Below are 23416 nucleotides of genomic sequence, written 5' to 3'. Positions count from 1 at the left end.
CATTGTTGACTAAATCGTATTAGGATTTCTACTAACTGAAATTAAGGAAGCCGCTCACGAATTCTACGACATTGTGTAAAAAATATCTTAAATTATGCACTCTATTCTGACAAGGTGTTTCAAGTTGGAGAATGTATTCCCATTGAAGTATATTTCCTTTCCAATTTCTTCGATGTGGCCTGATCGCCTGGACGTGATTGCCGAGACGCGGAGCTTCGAGAGGCGAAAAACCATCAGAGGAGAGCAGCAATCATACGCACCCACAGGGCCTCGGATGCTCCGTCCAAATTGGTTAGGTCCAATTCCCGAGCGTCGGGAGGCCAATGACCGCAGGTGGCCCTCCACCAGCCGAAGTTTCTTCGTGGCAGCGCTCACCGTTATCTCGAGGCCTTCAGGATTTTTCTACCGAAAAGGCGTTCGGCTTTCTATGCCTTGGTGTATGCAAAAGATGTGGAGCGTAGCGATTCTTTTCACCTTTTTTCCTATATAAAATAACGCAGGATTTATCATGCCCGAACATGAAAGAGCAGAACTGCAAGCGTGGAATCACAGTTTTACATGTGTTCCCTCGTTCCGCCTTGTTTACTTCCGTTACCTCCTTTCCTCTTGCAGTGAAAGGACAGGCAGCCTTGCCCAGCTAAGTGTAAAATATTTGGCTTCCTTCGCTTTCCTCTGCAAGCATGGAGTTGGTGGGTGAACATCCTATAGTTCAGTTTTCCTTTCGCACCCAGCGCTTCGCGGTGTATCCTCTTACGCGCCCTGCACTTTGCGGAGTATCCTCTTACGCGCCCTGCACTTTGCGGTGTATCCTCTTACGCGCCCTGCACTTTGCGGTGTATCCTCTTTCGCGCCCTGCACTTTGCGGTGTATCCTCTTTCGCGCCCTGCACTTTGCGGTGTATCCTCTTTCGCGCCCTGCACTTTGCGGTGTATCCTCTTTCGCGCCCTTTGCACAGGGCACTCGGCGGTTATTATCTCTCGGAAATTAAAAAAAAATTGAACGTTTACAATTAGCACCATGTCGAGGAGGACTTGGCTTCAAATTTGGTTACAGAATGGGTGGTAGTTCTCTCGTTTAGTTTATTTTGATTTGATTTGATTTAGTTTATTTTACTTCGCGTTTTGTGCCTCTTGGCTAATTTGCGAAGATGGGGATGAGTGATGAAATGATGAAATTGATGAATGGACATTCACAAACAACCAAGCCCGACCGGGATTCGAACCCGGGACCCTTGGCATCGCAGCGCGATGTGCTAACCACTCGGCCACAGGGTCGGGTCTAGTTTATTAGTTCACCATTCGTACTTTTATCTATAGGTGGAAGTAAACCCATACAACACCGTCGTTCACATTATCATAGCGGATTTACCACTAACCACACCTATTTTAAATTCTTCTTTAGCCTTAGTAAGAGTTCATGTGGTTTATTTTCGTGCAGATTTTTTCCCTTTCATCAGTTTCTTCTTCTTTCTAATGCACAAGTTGTTGACACATACTAGAGAGAAAAGAAAGATGTCATCTTGCAAAGAAACACGGCAATGCTGACAAAATCGCAGGCAGATTACCAGCATCCAAGCTTGCTACTTGCTTCTCGCAAGAACTGGGACGTTGGTTACGTCACGGCTGTTACGACATCTTTCACCCAACTAAACACTACGAAGACATATTTACGAGAGTGGCATTTTGAAGAGTCCTTGATGTAGAATGTGTGAAACTTTGTCTCTTGCTAAGTTAGGTAGATTCTGAATAAAATTCCTACAAACTTCACTCTTCACTGGAGTGGCGTAATTTTGGGGTCCATCAGGCTTGAACGTCCTCGAAATGTCTCATCCCTAAATGTTGTAGCTATCGAACTAAAAGCTAGACTGCTTGGCGCAACATAAATTTGTTGGCCAAGGACAGACTGACGCGTGGATAGCGCACGGCGTTGTTTTGAGGCGTTCAAGACCGGAGCTCGGGACTATTACTTTCAATGATTCATTTGGATTATTTCACTTCGCTTTTCTGCCTCTTTTGTCTAATCGCGAAGATGAGGATGAGTGATATGATGAAGGGACACTCACAAAGAACACCCACGCCCTGGCCCGGATTCCAACCCGGGATCCCCGTCGTCTTAGCGCGGTGTGCTAACCACTCCGCCACGGACTCCGGCACTATTGCTTTTAAGTTGCTCCCGAATTGTCCTCACGATTCTGGGTCAACTTGCAAATATTAGATCCCCCACCGAGGATTGACGCGGGACCGCTCCTAACTAATGCAAGGGAGCTGACCCCTCGGCTACAAGGGATCTCTTATTATAGCTATCATCACTTACAAATGCAAATTTTGTAAAGATCTGCACTTTTAGTTTCAATATTTTAAGTAGAAACAGAAATCTTCACATTCTCCAGAATAACATCTTAAATACCCCAGGACGAGAAATGAACATTGTAATACTGAGGTAATTTCTATTTCAGCTCTGGCCGTTATGTATTTGCAGCTTGGAAGCGAGACGTAACTCCCGAAGCATCCAATCAGCAAGTAAGCCGATGACGTCATCTCAACCCAACACGTATAGCTATAACTCTTGCTCAAGTTATACGCTGTTGATGGTTCGCTTGGTAGACTATAGCAGTCAGATGGAGATGTTCCGAAAATAATCTGACTCTACTATCATTACCTGTACAATATATTGTGTTAATAAGTTACACTCCATGCTTCCGTTCTAGAAGGGGATTCAGTACACCCAAAATCGTTTGATCCAAATTGTACTCGTTGTATCCCATAATTAATTTGACAGAAATATGAAAACTCCGGAAGGAGGTGAAAACTGTTAAAAATTGAAAACTGTAAAATAAGATAAAGTGAATTTAAGGAAGTGACATTAAAAACTAACGTGACTTTATGTAAAGGGGCACAAATTTCTCGAGAAACAGCAGATTGTAAGAGTATAGGATTGACATTCTCTTCCAGATTTTGAACAATTAAATCTTAATGTAATATCAAAAATTGTTTTTATATTATTCAAACTTCAGGGTAAATTTTAAAATTGCTACTTGTACAAGAAGTTTCAGAAAGTAAAATTAACCCCAAATGAATAGTTAATTAGACTCTTTCGAACCTCACGTAACAGATAAAAATAGATAAAATCATTGCTCGATGTGTAGGTGAGTGCGGGGGTATGATATTTGCTTCACCATGTTGAACCATAGGAACATTCCCAAGGCTCAACCAACATCCCCCACGAGCTAACAATTTCCACTTCAATCGCTGGATAAAATCTTAGTAACTACAGTTCATTTCAATTATGGCCGAGATCGAGAATGTGTGGAACCCGTCTGTTCATGATACACTGAGCAGCATGGATATACCACGTATTTCACGAAACCTAAAAACCGTTGTCCTTGAATAGTGTGATCATTCAATTGAGAGGGGCAAAAGGTAACTATTGAAAGAAAAAGTTCACCAATATCGCGTGTTTCCGTGGTGTGACCTTTGCTTTCAGTGCCCGAGAGCCCCTGACCGACTTAACAGGTATTTAGTGCCATTATGCTTTTGTCGGTGTCGAAGCTCCTCATTCTTTGAAAATCTGGGTCACCGATTGACTCCATGTATTGATAATGGGAAACGTTCGACGCGTGTGCGTTTGTGCATGTGCAATGACGCATGTGCGAGACCAATTAGGTCTTAAAAAGGAATTCCAGAGTGTGTTCGGCACACTTTAGCCCTGGACTATTTCAGTTCCTTTAATTATGGAATCCATTGTCCTCAATTTAATGAGTCTTCATGAAACTGTTACCGTTATTCTACTTTCCAGCTTATTACTGAAAGTATCAGTCTAACTGTAATATCTTTTAGGAAAGCTCTACGGATCCTCAACCAGAGTCGGATTTATAAAGTGCTGCCACCTCTAGACCAGTGCAGAGATTGCCGCCTTTCTTATAATACTTTCTCTAAATATGTTGTGCTACATTTTTTAGTTATAGAAGTACATACTCTGCCTACATTTCACATTGCATCTAAAGGAAATTTACAAGCATAAAAATATTTGAGAAAACACTAAATACGTTTTATTTCCGTAAAAAAAAAGACAACTAAGAACCGATTATTAGTTAGGTTCTTAGCCTGAAGAAGACCATGATATAGGGTTGAAATGTAACGTGTAAAGTGTCTTTTATGTAATTAAGTCTACTTTGGTCAGCATCTTTAGTGTTTATTTTCTAACATGTAATCAGAATCTTATCAAAATTTTATGTAGCAATCTTGCATCATTATTAGAATTGGCGCATTTTGATTTTGTCTTTTTGAGTTATTGCCTGGTAAAAACTTATCTGCTGTACGTAATACTTCATTTTTAAAGAAATTATTATTGAGATTAAACCTTTCACTGAAAACCGATCATGTTTTCCCTAGTATTAATAAATTAACACATTTTATATTCTTGTTCAAAACTCATTCTTGAATTTCAGTTTCGTAAAATTATTGAATACTTAACTAAATTTCTCATACTGGTAGCGGCACGACTCATCGAACAAGTACATATTGTTGTTACTATTCAGTAACGTGGTGGTTCCATTCGTGTGGCTTAACTTTATTGGAATTACAGCTCATTTTGGAGAATTAAACTTACGTGTAACTCAAATTGTTGGTAAATGAATTTCTAAAAAAGAAAATAAAGTATTTACATTATGAGAGGCCTTCTTATATCTTATTTATTGGACGGCCCTCGTAGTTTCATTTCACTTCGGGATTACGTGTGTCAACAGAAGTGGAATAACAATATCTCTATATGTAGGCATGCACTCATAATACAATATTAACCACATAAAGTTTTGCAAGAAAATACTGGAATTTCTGCTCTTCCTCCCCGACTGATTTTTCTAGTACTACGTCCTATATGCGTCCAACACCATGGCTGTGCGAATAAAATCTACAACTGGGGGTTCGTCGTGCTGACCACACGTCAGCCTGCAACTGGTTGGATGATCACCCGTCTCTACTGAGGCATGTGGGAGTGAGGTCGACACTCGGTAGGTAGGCCCTGACCTTCACGGGTTGTATTTTTTTACATCATGCTCTTTGAAAACAAAATTATAAATCGAGTATGTGCGTGTGCGTGTAGAAAAGGTATGTATAGAATAGAAAAATTATGATAGTGTACTTCATTATGCAACAACAGTTTGACAACACGCTATGCACAAAGTTTATAGCAGGAATATTTCGAGAACATGCTACCAGTCTTTGTATTTACAATATGACAAGTTACGTAGTAGTACTAGCCGACCTCCGTGGGGGAGTGGTTAGCACAGCGCGCTACGACACCACGAGTCCCGGGTTCGAATCCCGGCCTGGCCATGAGTGTCCTTTGTGAGTGCCCCTCGATCGTATCATCACTCGTCCTAATCTTCGCGATTAGCCAAAAGTACTAGAAAAACGAAGTAGAATAAACCAGATCGATCAAAGTCGCGTACTAGAACACAAAAAATAAAGTATGAAGATAGCGAAAAATATGTTCTTCTTTTTTCAAACATTTTTATGTTTACTTGAAGATAAGGTTTGTAATCTTATCCTGATAGGTAGATGGAATCGATACGGAAGTACGCCTATGTGCACGAGCGCATGTATGATTACAACGGGATTTACCTCACTTGCCTCTTGTTGTTACGAAGCTTATTGTAATGGAATTTCGAGAATATTGACAAAAACACTAAAATAGAATTGATTTTTTCTGGTGACAAACTTTTCCTTACGGATTAAGGAAGTAAACTTAACTCGAATTAGTACTGAAAAATAAGATATGATAGTTCGAATTTCGAGAAGTCTCTTTTTCTCTGTATGGAATCGAGGCGGTTTTTTTTGTGTCCTTCCTACTTTTTGTTTATCTACAATCGTCAGTTTTAGTGTGTGTGTGTGTAATATATATATATATATATATATATATATATATATATATATATATATAATGAATTTTTAAATTATTACAGAAAAAATTGTTTCAATTAATAAAACACTTTTGGTTAAGCTTTTTTGGTAACCGTAAACAAAGGATTTGGTAGCTTTTACTAAATTTGGCAATTTTGACTAAATTGTTTGGTAACTTTTAAACAATTGTGCACCAAATTAAATAATTTGGCTCTGGTAAATAATAATTTGTTTGCTGCTTATTTAAACAAATATTTGGTTACTAAAATCTTTTTCTGGTTATTTCAAACAAACTTTCTCTTCATCTGCACCATGGATTAACATTTAGCCTTCACTTTTAATCTTGATTCATACTTACAAACTGATACAATTCTGTTATACGACAGCTGCTACATGGGAACTGACATGATTTTTCGATCACATACATGGATCGAGTAGCGTGATTAGTCGATATACTACAGAGTAAAAAATATAGTTTCCCTATCAGACTTGTGCAGAGTATGAGATAATAATATACTTTCAAATGGATATTTGATAATAGCTTCGATGTTCCTGTAAATAAAAGCAAAAACGTTTCGAGTTGCTCAGTTCACAATTGCCAAGTGCCACTAGTTTTAACTGTTTGGTACAGTTCACTGAAGAGGTGTAAAAATTGTAGGAGTACAATGTACTTTCTCGGTTGTTCATCACTACCAGAAGAACATAAGGGATTTGTAAATTTAAATCATCTCTACAATACCTCGTATAATAGCAATTTTGATATCATCAGTTGTATTGAACACATCGATATCTACCAGATTAATTGGAATCTTTTTGAGTTAATATTTTCAATGAAATATATTGTTTTTTAAAGAAAGATGCTGTTTCCGGTTAGCTTTATATTGCGATTTATTTTGTGATTAATAAATTACATGTACAGAGCATTTAAAAATGTTACTGAGAAAGTATAAAATAACAGAGCTATGAACAGTGTTATAGAAGTGCAAGGAACACCCCCTCCAGATAGAAAATTGACGCAAAAAATTTCCTCGCCGTCCTCATGCCTCCATCTCATACAAACCTTGTACACTTAATCACTGGCTATAGAACAGTGTTCGGTAAACTTATCGAAAATATTTTTACGTGTAGCCTACCTCATTTTACTCACGATTAGTGCTGTAGCTGTACTACCGCTTTTACTTCTGTACACAAGACGCATAACTTTGTCGTATAGTCATTCAATGCTTTCATCAGTACTTTTTGTGTTTTTTTAAGAACTTTCAGCGTGGGTTTATAAAAGTATAGTTCCCACGCTACAGAACAATGCATGTTAATTGACGTACATTATATTATTATCACTTTTTCATTTTTATGCAGTCATGCTTAACGTGCAAATAATTTCCGCGAATCTGTTGAAGAAATCTGATACTTTGTTGTTATGTTGTATTGTTCATACTATGAGTATAAGAAAAATATTATCTGAATATTTATATACTTATGCTATTCCACAATGATCAATCCCTCCAGAAAAAAATAACGGAGTGCCACTTCTGAATTTTCTTAACGATTATGCAACATTAATCTCCATGCAATTGCTGGACAAACTTAAAATTCACTTGTTCTTGCTTCACCATTGAATTCCTGGTGAAATTCTAGCCCAAAACCATACCCCATATGCTCCGCTTCCCATTTAAATAAATGAAGTTGGATCCAAGATGGCGGTCGTTGTCATGACCTGCACTAAAAAAAGTTTCCCTCTAGTCCTAACATTAATACAACGACCAATTGCTGCAATCTACACTTCCTTTTCATTTTATAATGGGTGGTCAGGAAATTTTGACTCACCCTGTATATGCATAGGGAACATAAACCAATGAAGATTCTAGAAGGCTAAAAGTAAAAGGTAGATTAAAAAGGACGCGTCTTTATATAAAAAAAAAAAAGCAGAAAGGTGATTTCGAGACATTTTCACTACCTATAAATACCTACCGTTTAACAATAGTATGAATTGAGCGAAATTGTTCATCTCAGGGTTTCATTCTGGTGTTAGCCTTTTTGGCAGCATGATCCCGTTCCCGTAGAAACGTCATGTTATCTGGCAGAAAAAAAATATTAATGGCAACAATCAATCTGCAGTGTGCCAACATGATTAAAATGTATTTTTCGAGCGCTAGCAGCGCCGAAACGAGATTCTACCACAAACAAAACATTTCTCAAGAAGAGTTGTTTGCTTTGATGTTCTCTCTATATATAGCATGTGCGTTTAACAATACATAATATTCAATACTAATAAGCGTATTACTTTAAGTATAGAACTGAAGAAATAGTTCTCTTTTATCTTCCAAAATACGTAAGGGCAGTTTATCTAATAAAATAACACTTTGTGAGGATTATTTTAGTGAAAGATACAATAAAGTGAAGGTGGGATGAGAACTCTAACGCTTTAACACTGTTTTTCTTTGTAACATTCCTGTACCTGGTAACATTTTATACGCACAATCGGAATCGAATGTTCTGCGTTGGTGGCATGGCTACTCCTACTCGCTGCTTAGTTCAGCGCACGCGCAGAAAGTTACAGCGCATTCTTCTGCGCAACTTTTTGCTGACGATACAAGCGTTGTTTTCGGAGTTCTCTTTCGTTACAGACTTCCTTCCCTGCAGCTGAATGAAGATGTAGCGTGCTTCTTAAACCCGAAAAACTGCTTCCTGTCATACCGGATGCACACTGCCGGTGACTTCAACCCAGCTTTCACTTCAGGCAATCTGACAAGAAGCAAGGTGTCCATTCTAAGTTCCACGCTTTTTCTCGCAGGAAACGAAAATGCAAGTGGAAGATGCTTGCTCCTCCAAGCAGAAATGTTACAGCATATGCATATTGTTACGAGGTAGACGTGCACGTTTCATTACGGGTTCCAGTCGTAAACATTGTGTGAAGGTCGAATTGCAAATTGTATCACTTGCTTCCTCCACAAATGGAATTTATGTGTTTTTAAATTATCCATAAGGGAAAGCGTATATTTAGGATGAGTAACTAGCTGCACTGGGGTTCGAAGGCCAAATAATGCCTCATTAAAACTATGTGTAATAAGCTTTGTTGAGCAGTATTTCAGAAATTTCTACGCAGTTCCACATTCCTCTCTACTGAGTGCCTCAGTTTTATAAAGGCGTAGGTATCTTCGGGGAAATCATAATAATTTAGGATATATGCTGTACAGCATTGTTGTCAGATGAAGTGAATTTTTTCTCGGTGCAGGGAAATTCTGGCAGAATTTTCTGTGAAAATATAAATTTCATCAAAATTGAAGGGGAATTTGAGGATATTTTGGTACATATGTTACAGTGTCAAATACATTTGCCTTTCTTTCATGCCGCAATTTACCCATCTCCTTGGCGGAGTGGTTGGCACAGCGCACTTTGACGCCAGGGGTCTGAATAAGTAATATTCACTAAATGATTACATGTTTTAGAGAAACACAGGTTATCACTGTTTAACAGGTTATTCCAATGTTTTGATGTACTCTGCGTTTCACACGAGCAGTTCGTATCCCTTCGGTACGAAAGGTTGAATTTATTTTTGAAGGTTGGTTTCAGACTGACACATGTAGCGTGTCGCCCATCATCTTGGTCTGAAACACCCCTAAGACTTATCACTTTGATGATTTTTTTCTAAATCCTTTGCTACAGCCTGTGCTATTACTACTCTCGATTCGATATTGTCCATGCTCTAAAAGCCTTAAAACCTGCCTATTACCCTGCACTTGGTTCACTATAACTCAAATTGAGAGTTCACTATAAACGAACTTTTGTGATTTATTTTTTTGGTCAGGACTAGTGAGTAAGGTTCACTGTATCTACATCCGGAGTTCACTGTGTTTATAAACTCAATATGAATATACTATTTAGTAATTTCTTATCATAGAATTCTCATGTGCCTCCACCCTACAAAATTGTCTGAGTTAGCCACTGCTGACAAATTGCAAGTTGTATCTATACATGAAAATAACCTTTCGAGTTACGTCATATCCCACGGTCGGAAACATCAGAAAAACTGAAAGAATGTTTATCTGATATACACTTCAGTGAAACGAAATAGTCATACCCAGTGACACCGTGACGCAATCTTCATCTGACCTTTTTGGTAATCTCTTGACTGTGCAACTTGCTTCCTTGAAATGTTATTTTGACTTCATTTTTCCCCTTTTGCTTCGGTGAAATTATATTTTACGATGGGTGATAAGTTTACTTCCTTCAGTGAGTAATACATAAGTATGTTGCACCTAGGTTGAGTTCGCGTGTTTTTTCGATCTTTAAACATAACATTTGGAGTCTCCTGATTGCGATAGCGAAAATCTATCGATTTGGTGTGGGAATAGTGTTTCTACAGAAAGCACGACTTACGTTAAAAAGGAACTAACGGTAAGGCACGGCTGACGTTAAAACGAAACTAACGGTAAGCATAGAGTTAAAAGGAATTTAACAGTAAGTCCAGAGAGACACACATTAAGAAAAATAAACTTTCAAAAATAAATTTAAATATTTTATATTGATAAACGATAGATAATAAAATTGCAGTTATGTGCACCATACATATATATTTGCAAACTGAATCACTAAAATTACATTAACCATGGTAATTACGTAATGTACTTTAAAAACAGTCATGGCATTTTTACGGTAGTTAGTTGGGAGGCAAAATTGACTGTCTTAACAGTCACAAACGGTCAATTTTTTAGTGTTTAAATACTTTATGCTGTGGCTGTAAAGACGTAACCTTATAATGAATCAGAATGCATACGTGTACGTATGTATTGTTATTTCAAGGTCCTGGTGTTTGCATAGCCTAGGCTTAACCCATCCAACAAGATTTCTCACGTGATATACTTAATATATACAGTGTGTCCCAAAATAATGTTTACACTCTTTGAACGTTAATAACAGAGGGACTATTAAAGATGACCTGACTGGACTTTTGTATTTGAAGCTGCAATGTCTACGTTGAGTGTCTGTGAGGGCGTGTAGGCATTCTGTTGTTTTTACACGGAACGCAACTCCCAACTGGCGGTTGACCTTGATGGCTATTTCTGTCCCCCAATCATTTTCGGATGTGTGTGACTAGATGGGTGTCAACAAACTCGGTTGCGAAGTAAAAGCTGAAGGGATCACATAGCTCTCCCGAAGCAACGTTGCCAAGCATACTTCTGTTTTTGCCAGTTGACTTCATATGACCGTGTGTCCGCCTGCATTCGGACCTGTGGGTGGTTCTTCCGGAAACTTCATCGTGCAGAACCACGTGGCCAGTTGAACCCGCTGATATCTGCTGGTGACCGAGAAAACTCTTTCTCGCTTTACAGTACGTTTGGCAACATGTGGTATAACCAACGCTCATTTGTTTCGTCCCGCGAACAACGCTCGGTACCTTGTGACTCTAAAATGCCCGATCTCAGTCGAAGGAAATTCAACTGGGCCGCGTCAAGTATCTGAGCGCTCAGCGCGCAACGTGATCGCTCGGCTACTTGACGGCTCACTTGATCGCTGAGCGAACTTGAACCTTGCTCGCCACAGGTTTGAGCCACAGAATATAGCGTTTCTGTGTTTCGATCTCGTGAGGCAAAGGGAAGAAGAGGAAAACTGTATGAGGATGGCGGGTGGCGAGCCGCAAATGGCGTGGCCACCAATGAGGAAATATTTATGATGAACTGAACGTCTTGCGATATAACTTAATTAGAGAGGATGTTCAAGTAACAGAAGGTGATGTAATATTCCAGTTTTTGTAATTGAATTAAAATGATAGTGTTGTTTATTCCAAATAATAAATATTAAATGTAAATGTACACCGTAGTTTTGGAAAGTTGTGCAAGTGTGTCAAAATGAAAATTTCGACAGTTTTGTTCATATCAACTATTCTACAGGGTGTCCCACGAATGGCGCAACTGGGAATTAAGAGTGGCGTTACTTTGTAACCGAAACCTGTACATACATAAGTCATACACCAAATGTTAGCCCTGTCCAAGTAGATATTTTTAAACATAGAAACAACAAACGGGGTGCAGTGTTGTTCATGCACTGTTGCCAAATGTAAGGGAAAGTGTAAATTTATTTTTCCACAAAGCATGGAAAATTGTATGTCAAACATTCGTACGGAAATTTGGACGTCAATTTCCACCTTGGGTAGGTGGACTATTTCGCCATCTATAGTTCAGAGAAGAAAACCGATCGTTTTCGCGTATAGCCAATCCTGAAATGCCTCGTAAAGGCGTACCGGTCCAAATGGGTGTTTTAAAAAAAATATGAGGTACAGTGGCAACACTGTTGATGTTTGAAGGCAACAAAAGTTGTGTTTAGTGATGGTCTATGACATGGAAATACTGGAAACAGGAAAAAAAGAAAATGAAAATTATGGTGAAAAAAGTGTTACTTACCTACTCCTGGCAACCATGCAATGCGATAAGAGCGCCCACCGAACGAGAACAAAAGAATCAGTTAGTTGTGTACTCAGAACTGTTTGAGCCGTGCATTTCGCATTATTCGTAGGGGAAGATTAGAATTGTTCTGTGAAATGAAGTACTCTTTGGAAGAGAGGGTGTTCATTGTGGAACATTATTTTTGTTCAAAATCGTACGCTAGTGTAAAAACTGTGTTTCGCGAGAAATATCCGAATAACAGTGTTCCAGAAAATTCGACGATATATCGACTTGTTTCCAGATTTCGTGAAACAGGATCAGTTAATGACAAACCCTACCACAGACAACTACCAGTTTTGACACAAGGTGTGCTGCAGGATGTGGAGCAGAGAATATCACAATCTCCCAGGAAATCTGTTCGTAAACTTGCTGCACAGTCAGGTGGATCAAAAACAACAACTCACCGAGCGTTAAAACAATTGCACCTACGTGCATATAAGGTACAGGCTGTGCAAGAACTGAATGAAGCAGACAAAGGTGCACGTGTAAGATACTGCCAGTGGTTTAGAAATTTAATTAGAGACAATGGTGTGAATATATATTTTGGATAAGGTTTTTTTCACGCATAAAGCATGGTTCCACTTAAATGGATATGTCAACAGTCAAAATTCTCGACACTGGTCAAGTAAGAATCCCCATTTGTTACATGAACAATCACTTCATCCACAAAAGATCGGTGTGTGGTGCGCGATTTCGCGGAGAAAAATAATCGGTCCATTCTTTTTCAACACAACAGTTGACGGAATAGTTTATCGTGACCTTATCACACAGTTTATTTCTCTGTTGGAACGTGATGAACGTGATTGTTGGTTTCAACAAGACTCCGCAACATGTCACACGTCTAATGAAACTTTAGACATGTTGGCAGAGTTTTTTGGCGATCACATTATAAGCAAAAACTTATGGCCCAGTCGCTCACCGGATCTGACGTCTCCAGATTTTTTTCTGTGGGGTTATTTGAAACAAACAGTTTACATTAATAACCCAAGAACACTTGATGATCTAAAAATAAACATTTGCACAGCCATTAACAATATAAACCAATCAACCTTGCATAAAGTTGCTTCCAACATGATAAAACGTGTTGATGAATGCCTCAGGGAAAATGGTTGTCATTTTCAACATCTTTTGTAAAGCTACACTGCCTGTTACGCGCATTGCATGGTTGCCAGGAGTAGGTTAGTAACACTTTTTTCACCATAATTTTCATTTTCTTTTTTTCCTGTTTCCAGTATTTCCATGTCATAGACCATCACTAAACACAACTTTTGTTGCCTTCAAACATCAACAGTGTTGCCACTGTACCTCATATTTTTTTTAAAACACCCATTTGGACCGGTACGCCTTTACGAGGAATTTCAGGATTGGCTATACGCGAAAACGATCGGTTTTCTTCTCTGAACTATAGATGGCGAAATAGTCCACCTACCCAAGGTGGAAATTGACGTCCAAATTTCCGTACGAATGTTTGACATACAATTTTCCAAGCTTTGTGGAAAAATAAATTTACACTTTCCCTTACATTTGGCAACAGTGCATGAACAACACTGCACCACGTTTGTTGTTTCTAGGTTTAAAAATATCTACTTGGACAGGGCTAACATTTGGTGTATGACTTATGTATGTACAGGTTTCGGTTACAAAGTAACGCCACTCTTAATTCCCAGTTGCGCCGTTCGTGGGACACCCTGTATTTCCATTCCATAATTAACAGGATTTCAAACACCGAAATCTTGTCCACTCGACGCAGCCACATTGACCACAGATTATTCAAAGGCACTGACATTTTGATCAATGATCGAACTGCGTCAAGTAAATGAACTGTCTGCTAAACGAGCAAAAATCTTGCTTAGCGAGCGTCGCTCAGATACTTGAAGGGCCCCTGATCGCTGATTCGCTGTTTCCCAGCCGCCAGTTGGAGTTGGGTTCAGTATAGTTCCGTTTCATCCCACCACGCGGTAGGCATTAATGTACACAAAAATGGCGGAGGTAAGCAATTTTTCTTTTTTTGAGAAAACATAAGAAGTGTCGAATATCCACCCAAATCTTAACACCGTTAATTTCTATTTGTAGGAAACAGAAGAACTATATGTGCGCCACAAAGCCACTGACACTGGATGGCATGAGACATGCGATTGAGACTACCGATCTGTTCTACACCGTTGCAGACGATGCTAATGCTAGTCATTTTCAACATCTATAACTTTAAGGCACGTGACGCCAAACAAAAAAAACAACAAAAAATCATAATTGCTGTTATTAATGTTCCTGATAATCACGTTCCAAGGGTGTAAAGACTATTTTGGGACATACTGTAGATGGGGAAGGCGACAACATTGTTCTCTTCGCTTCCGAAAGTTGTTCCCCGAATTTAGTAACACTAAGCTGTGTGCTAAAATAAAAATACAAATCGTGGAAAATGAGAAGTTAGTGACACTCTTGAATCTGAGATTTATTGATTTCCACTTCCCAGAAAATAAACTCGTGAAAGATGCTATGTCAATGCCAGATGATTACTTCACAACGAGACGAAATTCTTAACCACTCCCTGATAACGTTGTGGGTAACGCTGTTGTCTTGTAATCAAGAGATCACTTGCTTCTGGGCTCTCGTATTTTTCTTATTTTACGTCGCTTTTATTCTTATATCTGCTAATCGCGACGATGGGAGAGAAATGGCGAGTACATAAAGGTCACTCCCAAAGAAACACCAATGACCATACAGGGATTCGAACTCTCAACCAAGGTGGCTTGTACAGTGGTTCGGATCCAGTTCAAAGTAGCGTATACCTCAGCAGAAAGTGGACTTTAAACATCCTTTTTTTTTCTAACCACGAATCTACTTCCTTCGTCACGTTTCTTCTGAACATTTTTCCATTATATTTTTATACATGGACTTGATCTGTTTGTATTATTTTATTAATGTTTTAATTTTTTTACAGGGTGAAGAGCAAGATTTGGAACGTAGGCAGTTAGAGCAGCTGACTCTAGGTAAGTAATATTTCTAACAAATTACATATTCAGTAATTTTGCCAAAAGTATGATGCGTTAATACATGGAAGTTTCGTTATTTTCATTCGTATTAGAAAAATAGGGATGTTGTCGAGACTAAAGTAAACTTAGCAGTGTCTTAACTTTCCGTAATAAGTCTTCTTTTTCCTGATTGACATCTTGTTTCGACACTACCAGTCTTTGAAGAACTATAGATCGACCACAAGGAAAAAAACCTTGGGACGAAAAGTCCCCGCGCAGCTTTCACTTCTTCCCTCCACCTCGGGCCATAAGAAAGCATGGTCCACTCTCCCCCTCTCTTACTCGCGGGGGTATGGTGCACAGGAGTCGCGGGTCTGCGCAGGTTGTTTTGCTCGTGGTTCCACTATAAATATTATCCTTGATATATTAAACCACAAAGCGCAGTATTAATATTGCCACTAAAGGGTTGACTTCGTAATTACTGTAAACAAAATATATTGTGGTGTTAAAACAGGTCAGTCGAGCCTAGACTTCTACGCAAACCTCATGTTTCTACCTTACATAGACTCGATGCTGTAAGCTGTTAATTTGCTCTCAATGAAAATCCCAGTATACTGCACCCTATACACAGCGACCGATATGCAAAGACGGCGGCATGTTCCATCCGTGGTATTGTTGGCGAACTTTTAAGGTTATCCACAGAACACAGTGGCCAATTTTCAGCTTATTTCAATTTCCCTCATTTTAACACATTATTCGTACACGTCAATTGATGTTTGAAGGAGCCGCAGTACCGTAACAGTTTCCTTTCAGGGAGTGGCTACGATAGAGGTGACACAGCTTCGTCTTCCATTCTATCAAGAACAACCGCATGGTGTGTCTTTTCTACTTGAGGTCATGGCCGTAGGCAGGAAAAAATTTCGGGGGGGGTTCATCCATAATTGTTCCCATGGGCGTCGCCAGAAATTTGAATAATAGAAATAATAACAATAATTGTACAATAATAATTAAAATTTCATAATAATAAAACAATTTTATTCCATAATAATAATACTAATAATAATAATTATTATTATATTATTGTTATATCCTTGAGGGGCTTACTCAATCCAGCAGATGAGTGAATATCCAGCACAAGTTTCTTTTTGTTTTTTTTAACGTTTCATACAGTGTGTACTGAAATGCACAATTATTATACTTCGTCATTAAACTTTAGATACCTTCAAGAGAAAAGCTTTAAAAGTTAGATGGAAATTTTAGTCATAAAGCTTTTGTTGTTTGACTTTAAAATTAAATTTTTGGAATTTTGAAAAGTGTGGAACCAGTTATTCTTTTTAAAAACTGGTGCATGGATTGTAACCTCAATCGCGAACGTAATGCGCTACAAAACTGGAGATCCTAGGTTTGAACTCCTATCAAGGGAGATTTTCGACTTTATCGGACAGGGAATTTTGGGACAAATCATAAGGGAATCTTCAGTCTATATTCATTGTGAGGCAGGAGCAACACTGGAAAGATGACAACAGAAGTGATAATGGTGGGGTCGCGGGTGGGCTACGATTCTGAGAATAAATCCTGTTTCACTCAAGTTTCAGAATTCCAAATGTATGAAAATTCTAGCTCGATCGTTTCAACATTGTCTCCATGTATTTTTGTGATGATTCGAAAAAAAAATTGAAAATTTGTTACAGATTTTGGTTTCTGAACTTCCATTAATCCAACATGTCAGAAGTTTCGGGGAGGGTTTGAACCCTAGAAACCCCTCCTCTAAATACGGCCATGCTTGAGGTCATCGATTTACCTCGCCCTGGACGCTTAGCCAGCCTTCATTTCATGGTGTCAGTCATTTCCTCCGCTCACAACCCTGGAGTTTGCCTTGGAAGAATGTAGAATTGCTTTAAAAAATAACTCATTTCGCAATAATTGCATTGGTTTCCTCGAGGATTTTTTTTTCATATCCTTTCGATTATTCACTTCTGCAATATGTCTTTCCACACCATATTAACCCAGAGCCGAGAAAAAATGTAGTGCAAATGCAGCCTTGCGTTGGCAACGAGTTTTCCTTTCGCCGCTTGCGTCGGTGACGCGTTTCCCTTTCGCCGCTTGCGTCGGTGACGCGTTTCCCTTTCGCCGCTTGCGTCGGCGACGCGTTTTCCTTTCGCTGCTTGCGTCGGCGACGCGTTTTCCTTTCGCTGCTTGCTTTATTAAATACCAAAATTAGATGAGCAATTGTAATTGTACTTCGTCACTTTGCCTTACCTTGATAAATGTAGAACTTTGAGACTTTGCCAGCCCCCATGGCGGAGTGAATAGCAAATCGCGCTACGACGCCAGGGGCCCGGGGTTCGAATCCTGGCCTGGGCATGGATGTATGTGACTGTTCATTCATCAATTTCATCATATAATCACTCATCCCAATCTTCGGAATAGCCAAAAGTAGCACATGAAGCGAAGTAAAATAAAGCAAATCAATCAATCAATCAACTTTGAGGATTTATTAAGGAGGGTTGCATTTACCACTGGTTTTTACAGAGTTCTTCACAGCTTTTATATTAATAATGTTGATTTTCTCAAACTTTTGTAAGGGCTGTAGCCCCATCAGCTCCCCCATCTGCGTCCCATTGACTTTAAATCGGATGGCTACAACGCAGAACATGACTGTAGTATCTATAGAGTATGCAAAACTACCAAAGAAGAAATGTTAATACCTCGCTGTTGTGAAATATATTGGGTTGATGCATAAGTTCGTAGCGTTTTTTTCACCGTGGCAAAAGTAGTTTTATTTGACACTAATTTGAGATAAACAAAAGTCATTAATAAATCAGTAATATATTTTCCTTCATTGTCTATGACTGTCTACCAACGCTGGGGCAGAAGTCAGATGATTCGTGGTTAAAAGCGTCGTCAAGCCAAGTTTGAAGAGCATTTTCGTCACCAAAAGAGCTTCCTTGAAGATTGATGAATTGAGAGCTGAAAAGGTAGCAGTCCGAGGGCGCAAGATATAGGGAGTAAGGAGGATGTGGAATAGCTACCCAACCAAGCTCCTGGATAGCAGCTTTTGTCATGTTAGCGGAGTGTGGTTGTGCATTATCGTGTCGTAGCACTTCGTGGCCTACTCGCGGATTTGGTTGTTTTCATTTAAACCGTGCGGTATCCTGAACCTTACCCATGGAATGAAATTGTCGCACAATGGTTGAATGGGCACAGTTCATCACGTTTGCTAATTCTCGAGTCGACTGATGTAGATCCTTGTTTAAACGGTCTTCATTAAAGCCCGATGGTCTTTCTGAACGTGGAGAAACGCATAAGTCAAAAATGCCCTCTTTGTAATGAGAAAACCATTTTCTTGCCCTGCTTTTCCCGTTGGCATTCTCCCCGTACAAGGGACAAATGTTTCGAGACTCCTCCGCTGTCTTTGCCCCTTTGTTAAACTCAGATAGATGAATATGTCGTAACCCCCCACTGGACACTTATTGTTCCTAAGCCCATAAATACCATCGTCTTTCTTCAAATCTGTAAAATTCAATGCGTATTCACAAGCACAACAATGCCACTCCAATTGATGAACATTAAACGATAAACAAACTCCTAACACCGCAGTGTTGCCATAACGAACACAAGTGCTACGAACGTTTATGCTTCAACCCAATATAAAGGGAGAAATTTATTGTGTGGTAAAGAGGTTACCAGAGGCTTCCCCGATGGCGTAGTGGTAACGTCGTCGCCTTGTAATCAGGGGTTCCGGGTTCGATATAGTGGTTTGGATCCCACTTAAAGTTGTAGATCCAGTCCCGATTACCCTTTTTGTGCATCAAGAGGTTACCTTGTGAACTTCCTCAGACACACATCTCTAGCCATTTGTAACAAGGCCACACCATATGCCATACACTATAAAATTGAAATTAAGGTTAGGTAAGTCGTAAAACAGGATTAATACTTACCATGAACTCTCACGCTATTTGTCATTCCCTTGGCTGTATAGAGTATGTAAATGGGTCATTTGCAATATCTATCTACCCTGATGTGGAAAGGCCTGAAGATGGGGTTGATTTTCATCATTCGATAATTAAAATTCCATTCTATAATATTATCACAGAGAAGTAGATTCGAGTTTTTTTTTAATAGTTCATAAAGTATGTGGTGATCCACACTATGAATACTATTGAGCAAACACAATAACTGTTTTTTTTATATATGTTGAGGTATTCCCAATGTAAATATGATACAGATTATCACTTGGTACGTGCAAAATGTCTTGCAGCGATCAGGATAAGCTTTTTTTTATCATGGGCTACTTACGAGACATCCCAGATTGTGTAGTATTTTATCAGAATGAACTCTCAGCTGGTGTGTACCAGATTCGAAAGTCAAAAATAATGAAATTTTGCTTTTGTTTGTTGTTTATGGGGACAATGTTCATTTTTAATAATGATACTTTACTCAAGTACGTTATTATTCGTTATCAATTCAGTGCCAGACAGAAATGATAGCGGAGGAAATTTAAAAGTAACCGTTTGAAGAAACTTTCATATGGAAGCTGGAAGTGACGGGAATACGGTGCTTTCTATTGTGGAGGTAAAAAATAAGCTCCTATACTAACTTTATTTTAGCTTTCTAAGTGGTACTATAGTTTCTCGCAAAGCAGTATTCTTCAGACAAAGTATTTGAAACTTACCCTTTGCAGATAGACTTGGTTGAGTTTCCTAAACTGTCGTTACTATTTTCTTGGTGGTCTGTAATGGGGCTGTTCAGGCAAAGCTAATTGTAGATGACAGCACCCGTAGTCTTGTAGTAAACAGGTGCTCTCCCGTTTAAATACATAGGGGATTTGGAATTGGATGTGCTATTATTGCATTTAATTATACGCTCAATTTTTATTGTAACGTCAGAAATTTAGAAGCCGGGTGTTAGGTTTAACGTGAAAATTCGACCATATCGTTATATGCCGGATTAAAGCACCAAACTTTACATGTTGATTCCACACCACTCACATGTTCGTCCGATGTGGAGGTGTCCGAACTGGCCCACTGCCATATTGAATTATTTGCATCGATCTCTTGACAACCAGTAAACGGATTTTAACGGTTTTTAGTTTTAAGTGAAACTAAACTAACAATGTAAACTATTTTTACACTAATTTTAGTTTCCGAAACGTAAAGGATAAATGGATGTGCATTTACTTAAAATTGCACCGATTTGTCGGAAAATGTGTTCAATAACTTTTTTTTAAAGTGTGTTAGTTAAGCTTTATAGGTACAAAAAGTTTTACTCTGTTAGAAATTAACAGAGATAGCAGTTTAATTGATGACGTGCGTAGCATTTACGTGTGCAATTTACGCAATAAACAGTGCAATTCAGGTCGACTGAAGGTTTGACCCCCCCCCCCCCTTTCTCTTCGTGACGTCCATGCCTGGAAATTGAATGTAATGCGGCATTTCCCACTAAATGAAAAAGTTCACAACTGGATGGTGTTTAGAATTTGAGAACAATGAACGTTATCAGCTGGAGGAGAAAGGGGTGGTGTTGAAGGAAGCGAAGATTTACTTTGTTTGTTGTGGTGCTAGAGAAAGAGAGGAAATAATGTTTCTACTGTGAATATAAACGACAGCTCTTAGCAAGAGATTTTTAAAAGCGCTTAAGATGGCACTGGTAGCCTATATCCACCGTTAGGTACACTTTTTTTCCTTCTTCCTTCCCCTCCCCCCCCCTCTCTCTCTCTCTCTCTCTCTCTCTCTCTCTCTCTCTCTCTCTCTCTCTTCTTTCTTTCCTTCTCTTTCTTTCTTTCTTCTTTCATTCTTTCTTTACCGTAAAATTTACAATATTCTAAAGTTATAATTTAACAGTTTCACAGTTCATTTAGGAACACGGCAACAGTTTTGTTTTTCATGAGCGCAGGCGCATTCATGACGTCTCTCATCCAGTGGCGCAACTACAGGGGGGCATTACCCCCCCCCCCAACCTTGGACGAAAATGTGTTCTAGGGGGGCAAGGGGGTTCAAACATTGACGGCTAAGTGTGCTGGCAGGGGGCAATTACAGCCCACAACTTCAAATTTTATGGAAATAAAAATACTTTTCGTAAAATTTTCTTGCTCTCTTCGCTCGCATTTTCTGCTTTTATTAGTCTTATTCAGAACCGTATCTAGGGGGCGGCGGGAGTCGGCCCTGGGCTGCGAACGATCTAAATGAAAATAAGTTTTAAAATTGATTAATTGATTTGTGGTTTTAAGTCCACTTTACGCACACAAAGGCTAATCGGGACTGGACCTACAGTTTAAAGTGTGATCCGAACCACTGTGCCATGTGCCTCCACCGGGTATTGAACCCGGGACCCCTTGATTTATTGAAATGATTTGCGTCCTATTAAATCAATATTGATTTCATCCTGCGAAAAAATTAAATCCAAAAATTTTTTTGCTCGCTTCGCTCGCAATATGTCGTTCTCTGTAATGCATTGTAAATGACCAGACAGAGAAATAGGACTTGTCTTAATTGATTTTGTTCTAAATTCATGAGCAATTGTTTTAAGGAAAGGGAGCATGCACATTTAAGAGACAGTTTACGTAATTTTTGCTCTTGGTTTATTGTGAGATGGATGAATTGGTACTAAATAAAATTTGAATACGTACACAATTTAGTGTCCACTTCGCTCCATGTTACATATATGTGGAACATATAGGCTATCGTATACAAAGATTATACATGTTAATGTAAAAAAGAATTATATTTGGAATGCATTTATCAAGCATTTTTTGTCTTTGAAAAATAGTTTGTGTGCTTGTTTTCCATTATTAATGTCAAATTGAACGTGTTGAAGAAATAATTCAAATCTTTTGTTTGAACACAAATGCTTTAGCACAAACTTTACCCCCTTTTTGCATAATTTACAAGTGTAATGACATCTTTGATACCACCACCACCACCACCACCACCACCACCACCACCACTACTACTACTACTACTACTACTAATAATAATAATAATAATGTTGGTCCCGGGTTCGAATTCCGGCTTGGGCATGAATGTTTGCGAGGGTCCATTCATCAATATCATCACATCGTTACTCATCCACATCTTCGCAAATTAGCCAAAAGTGGCACAATAAGCGAAGTAAAATAAAGCAAATCAATAATAACAATAACAACTATAATAATAATGTTATATTATTATTATTATTATTGGCACGTTTTTCCTGGTACTTGCCCCCCCCCCTTCCAAAACAAAAATTCGTGGTTGCGCCTCTGCTCCCCTCTGTGCTGTGGCTCCAATGGGAAATAACACAATACACATGTGCATGTTATATGTATGTATAGGTCTACAGTACAGCATTGTGACATAGGAAAACTTTCAAATTATTGTATTGATGAGTATGGAACAGGGGCGTATATAGCGTATCATTTTTGTATTATGTATAAACATAATGATTATGAATTGCAGTTGTGTGTACATTAAAGTCATTAAATTTTAAAAATTCAATCATTAAAATTGCAGTAATAAGTTTAACTACCTATTAATCGTTAATATTTTAAGATAGTGGTGGTTATTTTTTACGGCAGTGAATGCTCTTGCTTACACTGTCATTTTCTCCATCAATTTTTTTACAATGTATTTTGACAATATTCTCGAATGCACAATTGACAGAATTTTCGAGGGAGGGTGTTCATGATTGCACTCAAAATACCTTTTTAGCAATTGAATAGGAAAATTGAGCGAAACAATTACATTGCTCCATTTCTTCAGGACAGGGTTGTTAAAAGTTCCAGGAATTTTAAATAAATTCAATTCCGGTCCAGGAGAGAGAATCAGCCAGCCTACAGGGTTCTGGTGCGTAAGGAACCTTTTCATCTGTAAAGTATTTCATTTCGGTCCAGGAACCTTTTTTCCGGATCAATTTAAATACGGTCCAGGAACATTTTTACGGCTGAATTTAAATTCGGTACAGGAACATTTTTTTTCCGGCTGAATTTAAATTCGGTACAGGAACATTTTTTTCCGGCTGAATTTAAATTCGGTACAGGAACCTTAATTTCTCCGGCTGAATTTTAATACGGTCCAGGAACCTTAATTTCGCCGGTTGAATTTTAATACGGTCCAGGAACTTTAAT

At 38.7% G+C, this 23416-nt stretch overlaps 1 protein-coding gene across 1 annotated transcript in view; it reads left to right on the top strand.

Moving 5' to 3' along the window:
- LOC145994962 (ferric reductase 1-like) overlaps window positions 1-23416 on the top strand; it is a 270899-nt gene that overhangs the window by 143557 nt on the left and 103926 nt on the right. The window contains exon 2 of the mRNA XM_083131498.1: window positions 15282-15330. The gene's annotated coding sequence lies outside the window, so the exon portion shown is untranslated. The remainder of the gene's footprint in view (window positions 1-15281; window positions 15331-23416) is intronic.

This window comes from Lepisma saccharinum, chromosome 1 (genome assembly GCF_977018435.1).
Source record: "Lepisma saccharinum chromosome 1, izLepSacc3.1, whole genome shotgun sequence".
NCBI classification, from domain to species: Eukaryota; Metazoa; Arthropoda; class Insecta; order Zygentoma; family Lepismatidae; genus Lepisma; species Lepisma saccharinum.
This window is presented reverse-complemented; position numbering and strand designations above follow the sequence as displayed.